This window comes from Macaca nemestrina, chromosome 6 (assembly GCF_043159975.1).
Source record: "Macaca nemestrina isolate mMacNem1 chromosome 6, mMacNem.hap1, whole genome shotgun sequence".
NCBI lineage: Eukaryota > Metazoa > Chordata > Mammalia > Primates > Cercopithecidae > Macaca > Macaca nemestrina.
In genome coordinates, this window is record NC_092130.1 from 118369753 (window position 1) to 118383792 (window position 14040).

The 14040-nt window shown below is 43.6% G+C and overlaps 1 pseudogene; it reads right to left on the reverse strand.

Annotated features, from left to right (window-relative positions):
* Positions 1 to 10317: 10317 nt before the first annotated feature.
* On the reverse strand, positions 10318 to 11884 carry LOC105499500 (RNA ligase 1 pseudogene; annotated as a pseudogene).
* Between the last annotated feature and the right edge of the window lie 2156 nt (positions 11885 to 14040).

Below are 14040 nucleotides of genomic sequence, written 5' to 3' on the forward strand. Positions count from 1 at the left end.
TGGTGGCTCACACCTGTAATCCCAGAACTTTGGGAGGCTGAGGGAGGAGGATTGCTTGAGCTCAGATGTTCAAGAACAGCCTGGGCGGCATAGCAAGACCTCATCTCTACAAAAGAAACACACACACACACACACACACACACACACACACACACACACACACACATTAGAGGCCAGGCACGGTGTCTCACACCTGTAATCCCAGCACTTTGGGAGGCCAAGGCAGGTGGGTTACTTGTGCCTAGGAGTTCAAGACTAGTCTGGGCAACATTTCAAAACTCCATTTCTATTCTAAAAACAAACAAACAACAACAGCAACAAAAGAACATCAATGTGAGGACAAAAAAATGAGATTTGGGATTGGGGCATTCTTTATGCAGAACACAGCAATTCTCACTGGTGTCTACATTGAAGGAAACAAATATAAATTTAGAAATGAACGAGGTTGGGTACGGTGGCTCATGCCTGTAATCCCAACACTTTGAGAGGCCGAGGTGGGCGGATCGCCTGAGGTCAGGAGTTCAAGACCAGCCTTACCAACATGGTAAAACCCCGTCTCTACTAAAAATACAAAATTAGCCAGGTGTGGTGGCGCATGCCTGTAATCCCAGCTACTTGGGAGGCTGAGGCAGGGGAATTGCTTGAATCCGGGAGGTGGAGGTTGCAGTGAGCTGAGATTGCATCATTGCACTCCAGCCTGGGCAACAAGAGCAAAACTCTGTCTCAAAAACAAAAACAAAACAAACAAACAAACAAAACCCCAGTAGTAGGCATTATGTAGCTGACTTTATGTTAAGCAGTGAGTTGAGAGATGTGATTAACTGAATTCTCTACAACTGCCTTTTTTTTTTTTTTTTTTTTTTGAGACTGAGTTGCACTCTTGTCCCCCAGGCTGGAGTGCAGTGGCATGATCTTGGTTCACTGCCAAGATCATACCGCCTCCCGGGTTCAAGAAATTCTCCTGCTTCAGTCTCCTAAGTAGCTGGGATTACAGGTGTGTGCCATCACACCCAGCTAATTTTTTGTATTTTTTAGTAGAGATGAGGTTTCATCATGATGATCAGGCTGGTCTTGAACTACTGACCTCGGGTAATCTGCTCATCTCGGCCTCCCGAAGTGTTGGGATTACAGGCGTGAGCTGCTGCACCTGGCCCTCTACAACTGACATTTAATATAAAAGGAAAAAAGAGTAAATAAATGATAAAATGTATGCTTATCCATCAGCATTAACCACCTTGAAAATATTATGATAAAATAAATCGATAATTACCACTAAAAGGGCAAAAAAACCTTGAGAATATACTTAAGGTGCCAAGAAAGGGATACCAAAATAAAACAAAACAAACCAACCAACCACAAACAAACAAAAAACCCCAGAATATACTTAAGGAAAGATTGTATTACTGAGGCCAGGCACAGTGGCTCACACCTGTAATCTCAGCACTTTGGGAGGCTGAGGTGGGTGGATCACTTGAGGCCAAGAGTTCGAGACCAGCCTAACTAACATGGTCAAACCCTGTCTCTACTAAAAAATACAAAAATTAGCTGGCGTGGTGGTGCACGCCTGTAGTCCCAGCTACTTGGGAAACTGAGGCACAAGAATCACTTAAACCCGGGAGGCAGAGGTTGCAGTGAGCCTAGATCATGCTACTGCACTCCAGCATGGGTGACAGAGTGAGACTCCCTCTCAAAACAAAAAGAAAAAAAGAAAAGGATTGTATTACTGGAAATGTAAAGATGACATGAACTAAAGGGTTCTGGAAGGAGAAAAAAGAAAATATATTTTCAAATCAAGTTTTAACTAAACATCATTCCAATCAAAATACCAACATAATTTTTATTTTTTAAGAGTTTGAACAACATGTTAAACCAATAGGATTTTTCTTAGAAGTAGTTGAAACTGATATAAAGTTCACTGAATATAAAGTTCACTGGTCACAACTATGAATGAGAAAAAACAAAAAGTTCACTAGGCTGGGCACTGTGGCTCACACCTATAACCCCAGCAATTTGGGAAGCTGAGGTGGGAGGATCACTTAAAGTTCAGGAGGTGGAGACCAGCCTGGGCAACATAGTGAGACCTTGTTTCTACAAAAAACAATTTTAAAAAATTAGCCAGGTGTAGTAGTGCATGCCTTTAGTCCTAGCTCCTCAGGAGCCTGAGGCAGGAGGATCACTTGAGCCTGGGAGATTGAAGCTGTGGTGAGCTATGATTGTACCACTGCACTCCAGTCTGGGTGGCAGAGCAAGAGTTTGTCTCAAAAAATAAAAATAAAGTTCACTAAACAGATTAGGGTATCAAAAAATAGCTTTAAAAACGAGAGTAAAGAGGAGACAGTCTCTGTCAAGATGGCAAATGACATTACAATGCAACAATAATTTAAATAATGGAACAAATAAATAGATTCATGGGACTGAAATAAGAATCTCAGAAATATAACTTTATTACACATGATCATTTAATATATAACACAAAGACACTACTAAATAGAAGAAAGGATTATTCTATGAATGTTGAGACAACTAGTTGGCAGTCTGGAGAAAATTACCTAGAACCATACCTTATAGTTTCTTTCATTTTTTTTTTTTTTGGACAGAGTCTCCTCTGTCGTCCAGGCTGGAGTGCAGTGTCACCATCTTGGCTCACTGCAACCTCCGTCTCCTGGGTTCAAGCAATTCTCCTGCCTCAGTGTCCTGAGTAGCTGGGATTACAGGTGTGTGCCACCACGCCCAGCTAATTTTTGTATTTTTAGTAGAGACGGGGTTTCACCGTGTTGGCCACACTGGTCTCGAACTCTTGACCTCAGGTAATACACCTGCCTGGGCCACCCAAAGTGCTGGGATTCCAGGCATGAGCCCCCACACCCAGCTGAAAAATTTCTTTTTCTTTTTTCTTTTTATTTTCCAAACAGAGTTTTGCTCTTGTTGCCCAGACTGGAGTGTGATGGTGCAATGTCGTCTCACAGCAACCTCCACCTCCTGGGTTCAAGCTATTCTCCTGCCTCAGCCTCCCAAGTAGCTGGGATTACAGCCATTCACCACCACGCCTGGCTAATTTTGTACTTTTAGTAAAGATTTTTGTATTTTTTGTATTCTCCATGTTGGTCAGGCAGGTCTCGAACACCTGACCTAAGGTGATCCACCTGCCTCGGCCTCCCAAAGTGCTTGAGCCACTGCGCCTGGCCACAAACAATTTGTTTTTTAAAGCAACTTTTCTATGCTTTTTACATGTAATATTTCATTTTATTTTTCATTTTTTCAGATGGAGTCTTGCTTTGTCACCCAGGCTGGAGTGCAGTGGCTTGATCTCAGCTCACTGCAACTTATGCCTCCCGGGTACAAGCAATTCTCCTGCCTCAGCCTCCCGAGTAGCTGGTATTACCGGCTTGTACCACCATGCCTGGCTAATTTTTATATTTTTAGAAGAGACGGGGTTTTGCCATGTTGGCCAGGCTGGTATTGAACTCCTGGCCTCAAGAGATCTGCCTGCCTTGGCCTCCCAAAGTGTTAGGATTACATGCGTGAGCCAACACCCCCAGCCTACATGTAATATTTCATTTAACCTTTATAATAATTCTGTGAAGTAGATATGCTTGTTACTGCTATTTTGTAGATGAAAAATTGAGGCAGCTGGGCGCAGTGGCTCAAACGTGTAATCCCAGCACTTTGGGAGGCCAAAGTGGGTGGATCACCTGAGGTCAGGAGTTCGAGACCACCCTGTCCAACACCGTGAAACCCCGTCTTTACTAAAAATACAAAAAAAAAAAAAAAAGTTAGCTGGGCGTGGTGGTGGGCTCCTGTAATCCCAGCTACTCGGGAGGCTGAGGCAGGAGAATCGCTTGAACCTGGGAGACAAAGGTTGCAGTGAGCTGAGATCGCGCCATTGCACTCCAGCCCAGGCAATAAGAGTGAAACTCCGTCTCAAAAAAAAAAAAAAAAAAAGAGGTGGGGTCTATTACCCGTGAATTGCTCTCAAAAAAAAAAAAAAAAAAAAAAAAAAGAAAGAAAGAAAGAAATGATTGGTTTGAATGACTAAGTTTTGGAATAATTTGTTACACAGCCATAGATAATGAAAATTCTACTTATTATCCTGTGAGTTAGGAATCATTTTTGTTCCAAGTTTGTAGAGAAGGAACGAAGGTTCAGACTGGTTAAGTAACATGCCCAAGGTCATATGACCAGTCAGTAACTGAAGTGGGATTTGAAACCAGGTGTGTCTGACTCCAGAATGCCTGCCGTCAATCTCATGCCATTCTGTCTCTGAAAAGGGAACTCAACTCACACGGCAGAGTCATTCTGCTTCCCACTCAGAACTTACTAGTTTGTAGAGAAGAATTCCAGGCCTCTCAATTCCATACTGCTAGGAGGGTCAAGTTCCCAAATGAAACTTCAGGAACATATAGACATCTGGAGATTTAATAATGGTCAACAGCATCTAAAAAAGGAGGTATATGGGGGTTGAAGAAGTATTTCTTTTTTTTTTTTTTTTTTTTTTTTTTTTTTTTTTGAGACGGAGTCTCACGCTGTTGCCCAGGCTGGAGTGCAGTGGCGCGATCTCGGCTCACTGCAAGCTCCGCCTCCCGGGTTCCCGCCATTCTCCTGCCTCAGCCTCCTGAGTAGCTGGGACTACAGGCGCCCGCCACCGCGCCCGGCTAATTTTTTGTATTTTTTTTTTAGTAGAGACGGGGTTTCACTGTGGTCTCGATCTCCTGACCTTGTGATCCGCCCGCCTCGGCCTCCCAAAGTGCTGGGATTACAGGCTTGAGCAGAAGTATTTCAATCTCAGATATAGTTCTACTTTTTCAATATATGCAGTTCCTCAGCTGGAAAGGACAACTCAGGCACCGCCAGTGTAGAAATATGTCCCTTGTAGAATGATGGGCAAGGCTTTTGTTTATTTTCTGTGTTTTCTTCTTCTTTTTTTTTAATAGAGACAAGGTCTCACTATGTTTCTCAGGCTGGAACTCCTGGCCTTAAAAGGGCATCCTGCTTCTGCCTCTCAAAGCATTGGAACTACAGGCACGAGCCACTATATCTAGCTGGTTTATTTTCTACTGGGGAGTATCACTAGCCTGTCTAAAACATTCCAAAGCATCTTTGTCCCTTTGGTTGGTTGAAATTAAAGGCACTCTCTCCCAGAAGTTTTCTTCCTTCTGTGCCCATCTTGTTCAAGGAATTGGTTTCTGCTTTAAGTCAGGACACTAATAATGACTTTATGGATTGACCTGAGGAGGAATTTCCTGAGGGAGAATTGACCTAGGTAAGATTCTTGGTGCCTCCAAGACCTTCATTTGAATCCAACCTTGAATGCAAGTGATGTGATGATATATTGAGCATTTCCTAGGGCTTTTTCCAAGGGAAAATAGGACTACTTGAGGTCCTACCAGAAATGGAATTTAGTTCTGAAGACCGATTTTGGCAACTGAAGAAATTTGTATGCCTTCCTTATAACAATTAAAAGTAACAACTCTGTGGTCTCTCATGAGATCCAAAAGCAATACCCTTTTGATTTTGTTGCTTTATGCTATTGTTCTTAGGCTCTTGTTGTGCTTAAAATTGTTATCTCTTTGGCTAGGTGCTATATGGGTTGTATTTATCTGTGCCTTTCATAGAATAGATACCACAGAAATTTTTTTTTCAAAAGAGAAATGACACGGCCGGGCGCGGTGGCTCAAGCCTGTAATCCCAGCACTTTGGGAGGCCGAGACGGGCGAATCATGAGGTCAGGAGATCGAGACCATCCTGGTTAATACGGTGAAACCCCGTCTCTACTGAAAAGTACAAAAAACTAGCCGGGCGAGGTGGTGGGCGCCTGTAGTCCCAGCTACTTGGGAGGCTGAGGCAGGAGAATGGCGTGAACCCGGGAGGCGGAGCTTGCAGTGAGCTGAGATCTGGCCACTGCACTCCGGCCTGGGCGACAGAGCGAGACTCCGTCTCAAAAAATAAAAACAAAAAAACAAAAAAAAAAAAACAAAAAAGAGAAATGACAATCAAAAGCATATCACACGTGGTGGCTCACACCTGTAATCTCAGCACTTTGGGAGGCTGAGGCAGGCAGATCACAAGGTCAGGAGATCGAGACCATCCTGGCCAACATAGTGAAACCCCATCTGTACTAAAATATAAAAAAAAATTAGCTGGGCATGCTGGCATGCACCTGTAGTCTCAGCTACTTGGGAGGCTAAGGCAGGGGAATTCCTTGAACCTGGGAGGTGGAGGTTGCAGTGAGCTGAGATCGCGCCACTATACTCCAGCCTGGTGACAGAGCAAGACTCCATCTCGAAAAACAAACAAACAAATGAACAAAAACCACAAAAGCACAACACAGCTCTATTAGCTCATGGCCTCTGTTTCCCATTGCGGCACTTAACTTTGCATTCAGAAGAAGCAACTGTGTATAATTTTAAAATATAGAGCAGTACTAAGTTTAGCCAAGTAGGTGTCACTGAAATTGTAAAACTTGAGTACGGCTTTGAAAATTTTCTCTCTTTCTTTAAGGATAGCAAAATCAAAGTGAAAGCATATATAAAAACTATACTAAAATTAAAAGAACTGATAAGATTAGTGAAGGAAAAAATCTCATGTGCTTGAGGATCACAGCAAGGTATTCCCCAAATTAAAGCAAAGGAGAAATGAAATTAGTTACATTCAAAATGTAATGAATGAGGCCAGGTGCAGTGGCTCACACCTTAATCTCGGCATTTTGGGAGGCTGAGGCGGGTGGGTCGCCTGAGGTCAGGAGTTCGAGACCAGCCTGGCCAACATGTTGAAACCCTATCTCTACTAAAAATACAAAAATTAGCTAAGTATGGTGGTAGGTGCCTGTGATCCCAGCTACTCGAGAGGCTAAGGCAGGAGAATCACTTGAACCTGGGAGGTGGAGTTTGCACTGAGCCAAGATCACACCGTTGCACTCTAGCCTGGGCAACAGAGTGAGATTCTACTTCAAAACAATAACAATAACAACAACAGGCTGGCTCACACTTGTAATTCCAGCACTTTGGGTGACTGAGGCAGGTGGATTGCTTGAGTGACATAGTTTGAGACCAGCCCAGGCAACCTGTGAAATCTCGTCTCTGCAAAAAAATCGCAAAATCAGCCAGGCGTGGTGGTATGAGCCTGTAGTCCCAGCTACTCGGGAAGGTGAGGTGGGAAGATTGCTTGAGCCCTAGAGGCAGAAGTTGCAGTGAGTTCAGATTGTGCCACTGAACTCCAGCCTGGGCAACAGAGTGAGACTCGATCTCAAACAAACAGACAAACAATAACAATAATACCTGCTGGGGCAGTGGAGGCAGGAAGATGGCTTGAGCTCAGGAGTTTGAGACCAGCCTGGGAAACATGGTGAGACCTCTTCTCTACAAATAATAATAAATAAATAAATAAATAAATAAATACATAAAAATAGCCAGGAGTGGTGGCTAAAAAACAAAAAAGTTTATTTAACAATAGTTTCAATCACTAGACTTTGGTACAGGAGAGACAATAGGGAGAGGTGAGTAATATGGTAATCAGATATATGCGTTAGCCCATCTAGCTAGTGTCAGAAGGTTCTTAGGTATAGCTAATTGTTGCTGTGTGGAAATGTGGGTCCAGTGCTGTCCAATGCTCTGATTTTTTTTTTATATGAAATTTCTTTAAAATTCCTTACACTTAATTATTGATTATTTAAAATATTCTGTACAGCAGGCACAGTGGCTCACACCTGTGATCCCAGCACTTTGGGAGGCCAAGGCAGGCGGATCACCTGAGGTTGGGAGTTCGAGACCAGCCTGACTAACATGGAGAAACCCCATCTCTACTAAAAATACAAAGTTAGGCCAGGCGCAGTGGCTCACACCTGTAATCCCAACACTTTGGGAGGCTGAGGCAGGCGGATCATGAGGTCAAGAAATCGAGATCATCCTGGCCAACATGGTGAAACCCCGTCTCTACTAAAAATATAAAAATTAGCTGGGCATGGTGGCACACACCTGTAGTCCCAACTACTTGGGAGGCTGAGGCAGGAGAATCGCTTGAACCAGGAGGTGGAGGTTGCAGTGAGCTGAGATCACGCCTCTGCACTCCAGCCTGATGAGAGAGTGAGACTCCATCTCACAAAACAAACAAACAAACAAACAAACAATTAGCCGGGTTGCCTGTAATCCCAGCTGCTACTTGGGAAGCTGAGGCAGGAGAATCGTTTGAACCTGGGAGGCAGAGGTTGCAGTGAGCCAAGATCACACCATTGCACTCCAGCCTGGGCAACAAGAGTGAAACTCCATCTCAAAAACAAAAAACAAAAAAAGTCCTGTGCAAAAATCAGTAAAATGTTGATAATCATAGAAGTTGGGTGATGGGCACATGATGGTTCATTTTATACTCTCCATCCTTTTCTTGTATGTTTGAAATTGTCATAATAAAAAGTGTTTTTCTTAAATCCAACCCATGCTGGCCAAATTAAATTATAATTTCTGTCTTACTTGCTAAGTGCTAAGAATACACTTACACCTGTAATCCCAGCACTTTGGGAGGCCAAGGCAGGTGGATCACGAGGTCAAGAGATTGAGACCATCCTGGCCAACATGGTGAAACCTTGTCTCTACTAAAAATACAAAAATTAACTGGGCGTGATGGCATGCTCCTGTAGTCCCAGCTACTCGTGAGGCTGAGGCAGGAGAATTGCTTGAACCCGGGAGGTGGAGGTTACAGTGAGTCCCATACTGTTCTTGTGATAGTGAGTACATCTCACCAGATCTGATGGTTATTATAAGGGGGAGTTTTCCTGCAGCTCTCTTTGCCTGCTGCCATCCATGTAAGACGTGACTTGTTCCTCTTTGCCTTCCGCCATGATTGTGAGACTTCCACAGCCATGTGGAACTGTAAGTCCAATTAAACCTCTTTCTTTTGTAAATTGCCCAGTCTCAGGTATGTCTTTATTAGCAGTGTGAAAACAGACTAATACACATATACAGAATAGGCCAGTCACAGCGACTCATTCCCATAATCCCAGCACTTTGTGAGGCCTAGGTGGAAGAATTGCTTGAGCCTAGGAGTTCATAGTGATATCCTTCCTCAACAACAACAACAACAAGAAAAAAAAAACTTAGCTGAGCATGGTGGTGTGTGCCTGTAGTCTCAGCTGCTTGGGAGGCTGAGGTGGGAGGATCACTGAAGCCCAGGGAGGTGGAGGCTGCAGTGAGCCATGATCATACTATTGGACTCTAGCCTAGGTGACAGAGCAAGACCCTGTCTCAAAAACAAACAAACAAACAAACAAAGGAACACGTAATGGCCAGGCATGGTGGCTCATGCCTGTAATTCCAGCACTTTGAGAGGCCAAAGCAGGAGGATCACTTGAAGCTAGGAGTTCAAGACCAGCCTGGCCAACATAGTGAGACCCCATTGCTACAAAAATTAAAACAAACAAACAAACAAAATACATATACAAAATAGTTTGTATCACCTGTATAAAAGTTAAATTCACAAAGAGCTTTTGTGGCTTCTGTAACAAATTACTGTACATTTAGTGGCTTGAAACAATAATGATTTGCCAGCCACAGTGGCTCACGCCTGTAATCCCAGCACTTTGGAAGGCTGAGGTGGGTGGATCATGAGGTCAGGAGAATGAGACCATCCTGGCTAACACGGTGAAACCCCGTCTCTACTAAAAATACAAAAAATTAGCCAGGCACAGTGGTGGGCACCTGTAGTCCCAGCTACTTGGGAGGCTGAGGCAGAGCTTGCAGTGAGCCAAGATCGTGCCACTGCACTCTAACCTGGGCGACAGAGGGAAACTCTGTCTCATAAAAAAAAAAGAAAGAAAGAAAAAGAAACAACAAGGATTTATCATGCTACACTTCTGGAGGTCAGAAGTCCAAAGTGACACTCACTCAGCTAAAATCAAGGTGTTCAGTAGGGTGGCATTCCTTCTGGAGGATCCAGGGAGAATCCATTTTCTTGCCTTTTCCAGCTTCTACAGGTTGCCTGCATTCCTTGGCTTGTGGCCCCATTCTTTATCTTATAAGATTTTCTTGCAACACCATATCACTATGACACTGACAGTGAAACTCCTACGTCTTTCTTCCACATTTAAGAATCCTGTGATTACTTTGGATACCCCCCAGATAATCCAGGAAAATCTCTCTTTTAAAGTCAGCTGATTAGCAACCTTAACTCTATCTGCTGTATTTAAGTCCCCCCTTTCACAGTGTGATATATATAATAAGAAATATATTTGTCCATAGTTTCTGTCATGGAGCTCCTGAAACACCTGGCATTTCCTGAGTGATAGGAGTTTCTTTTGTTATTCTTTATGAGCCCCATTTGTTTTTTTGTTTTTTAGAATGTTACAACAATAAAACTAATCTTAAATTTATTTGCATTTAATACATCAAATATTATATCTTTGAGTCTACCAGTTTTCTGTTTTTGAAAATGATTAAACAAACACTTAATATCAAAGGCAGAATCACATTTGTTCAGGTTCATGTTGATAATAACTGGAGCTTCTTTGATTTTTGCTGTTGTTGTTGTTGTTGTTTTTGAGACAGAGTCTCTCTCTGTCACCCAGGCTGGAGTGCAGTAGCACAATCTCGGTTCACTGCAACCTCTGCAGGGATTAAAGGGATTCTTGTGCCTCAGCCTCCCAAGTGGCTGGTATTATAGGCTCCCGCCACTATGCCTGGCTAATTTTTGGTTTAGTAGAGATAGAGTTTCACCATGTTGGCCAGGCTGGGCTCGAACTCCTGACCTGATGTCATCTGCCCATCTCGGCCTCCCAACGTGCTGCGATTACAGGCACGAGCCACCATGCCTGACCTATAACTGGTTTTGAGTTAATGTAAATATTTGGGATTGGCCAGCATAAACCAAGACGATGGTGATGGACCTTAATTAAACTACCATTACTGCAATGCCATACTATTCCTTCAATTTTACCCTCTTTGCAAACTTCAAAGCAGGACAAGAGACCATTGTACTTCCAAACAGGTATATTTCTTTTCTTTTTTTTTTTTTTTGAGACAGAGTTTCACTCTGTTACCCAGGTTGGAGTGCAGTGGCATGATCTCGGCTCACTGCAGCCTCTGCCTCCCAGGTTCAAGTGATTCTCCTGCCTAAGCCTCCTGAGTAGCTGGGACTACAGGTGCCCACCACTACGCCCAGCTGATATTTGTATTTTTAGTAGAGAAGGGGTTTCACCATGTTGGCCAGTCTGGTCTCGAACTCCTGACCTCGTGATCCACCCACCTCGGCCTCCCAAAGTGCTGGGATTACAGGCGTGAGCTGCCACGCCCAGCCCCAGATGGGTAGATTTCTTATTTGGAATGCTCCATGTGGTATAAGAAGATGTAATGGATGCGTCTTGCTTCCTAACCCACATGGGTTTCCATTGATATTTGTTCCTATAAGCTCCAGTGTTTGTTCTAAAATTAGTGGCACTACACTTATTTCCAAAAGCCCAGGTTCATCAGGATGATGCTTTAGTATCAGGGCAATTTCAAATTCATAATGAACTACAGAGGAATGCCAGCAGTACTGTTTATTGTTTTTTTCTACTGGTACTCAACCAAGAATATGTCCATTTTCATCGGGTGCTGGATTCCCATTTCGTTGTTCTATTTCCTTTGCTGGTATGCAGCACTCTGGAGCCTGTTTGAAGTCCTCCTCAAGGTTCCCAAAAAATTCTTTGGTGTTTTCTTTTGAATGTAGAAAAATGTAAAATCTTTTTTCGGCTTGTTTGTTAGGTTTTCTATCTAGTTGAGCCCACAGGTGTGGCTAATCTGCTGCTCCTTTTGGCAGAAGGCTCCTCTTTCACTTCCATCACAAACACACATGATATTTTTTGCTGCATGGAGCCCAGGCACCTCTTGGTGAGCCCAACAAGCAGGGTGAGTGTAGGGTGCATTTTTTTTTTTTGTTTTTTGTTTTTTTTTTGAGACAGAGTCTTGCTCTGTCGCCCAGGCTAGAGTGCAGTGGTGCGATCTCAGCTTACTGCAACCTCCGCCTCCTAGGCTCAAGCGATTCTCCTGTCTCAGCCTCCCAAGTAGCTGGGATTACAGGTGCAAGACACTATGCCCGGCTAATTTTTGTATTTTTAGTAGAAATGGGGTTTTGCCACGTTGGCCAGGCTGGTCTCAAACTCCTGACCTCAGGTGATCTGCCTACCTTCGCCTCCCAAAGTATTTGGATTACAGGCGTAAGCCATTGCGCCCAGCCAAGGGTGTGCTTTTAAATGGTACCAGGTCCAGGCGGGGTGAAAGCCCTGCAGCAGTAACTATGAGCCTCCATCCCCTTCCTCTGTGTGTGTGTGTGTGTGTGTGTGTGTGTGCGCGTGAGTGTATGTGTTTTGATCTCACTCTGTCGCCTAGGTTGGAGTTCAGTGGCGCAATTTTGGTATGAGCTCCTTTTAATCACACCTGAGTTTACACTAATGAGGTGAGTTGAAGTGGGGCCTAGATGGGGGCTGGTCACCAGAAAAAACAAGTGGTTAGAGGGTTGGAAGTTTCAGCCCTATTCACCAACCTTCTGGGAGGGAAAGGGGGATGGAGGATTGAGTTTTAAGTCTTGAACAACAAGATTCAAAAAGCTTCGAAGTTGATGAACACATTGACTTGCTGGGAGGGTCATACTCCTGGAGAGGGTACTCCCACCCAATACCGTGCCCTATGCACCTCTTCCATCTGACTCTTCCTGGGTTGTGTACTTTATAATAAACCAGTAAATGTAGGAAAAGTTTTTCTGAGTTCTGTGAGCCATTCTAGCAAATTATTAATATCAAACTTAAAGAAGGGGTCGTGGGAACCCCTGAGTTATATCAGCCAGAACTATGGATAAGGCATAACTTGCAAGTGCAGTCTGAAGTGGGGACAGTCTTGTGGGACTGAACCCTTAAGTCTGAAGCAAGCTAACTCCAGGTAGTTTGTGTCTGAATTAATTGAAATGTTTGACATCCAGCTGATGTTGGAGAATTGCTTGGTGTACAAAAACACCCCAGACACAGAACCTAACATATTGATAGGTTTTAGGGATTAGGATGTGGACATCTTTGCTTCCCTAGATACTAAAGTAGGGGCCAGGCACAGTGGCTCACACCTGTAATCCCAGCACCTTGGGAGGCTTGATTGCTCCCACCTTAATTGCTCTTTAAAATTTTTTTTGAAATATTTTAATTTTTAATTTAAAAAAATTAGCCAGGCGTAGTGATGTCTACCTGTAGTCCTAGCTACTTGGGAGGCTGAGGTGGGAGGACGGCTTGACTCCGGGAGTTCAAGGTTGCAAATGAGCCATGATCATAATGCTGCACTCCAGTCTGGGCGTCAGAGACCCAGTCTCCAAAAAAAAAAAAAAAAAGAAAAGAAAAGAAAAAGAAAGAAAACAAACCAAGTTGATACTGTGATGACTCCACATCTGAGCAGTACACTAGCCACAGAAAGGATCTGTACAGTGCAGATAGGCATGCCTGTCTTTCACAGACGAGTGTATCTTTCTTTCATAGCTAGGTGTACTGTCTTTTTATAACTTGATGACAATAGATATTAAAACCATTGAGGGAGCTCTCTGAACCTGTCCTGGTTCTGAGGACTGCCTAATTTGATAAAAAACAAATTAAAAAGTAATCAAACCATCTAATTTTGTTTGTTCTAATTCCACATTTAGTTAACTTCTGATTTTACCCATGTATATATTTTTTCAAGATACAGAATACTCTGACTACACAATATTAATGACTTCTCCATTTGGCAGTTATGCTTCTTTCTTTCTTTTTTTTTTTTTTTTTTTTTTTTTTTTTTGAGACGGAGTCTGGCTCTGTCGCCCGGGCTGGAGTGCAGTGGCCGGATCTCAGCTCACTGCAAGCTCCGCCCCCCGGGTTTACGCCATTCTCCTGCCTCAGCCTCCCGAGTAGCTGGGACTACAGGCGACCGCTGCCTCGCCCGGCTAGTTTTTTGTATTTTTTAGTAGAGACGGGGTTTCACCGTGTTCGCCAGGATGGTCTCGATCTCCTGACCTAGTGATCCGCCCGTCTCGGCCTCCCAAAGTGCTGGGATTACAGGCTTGAGCCAC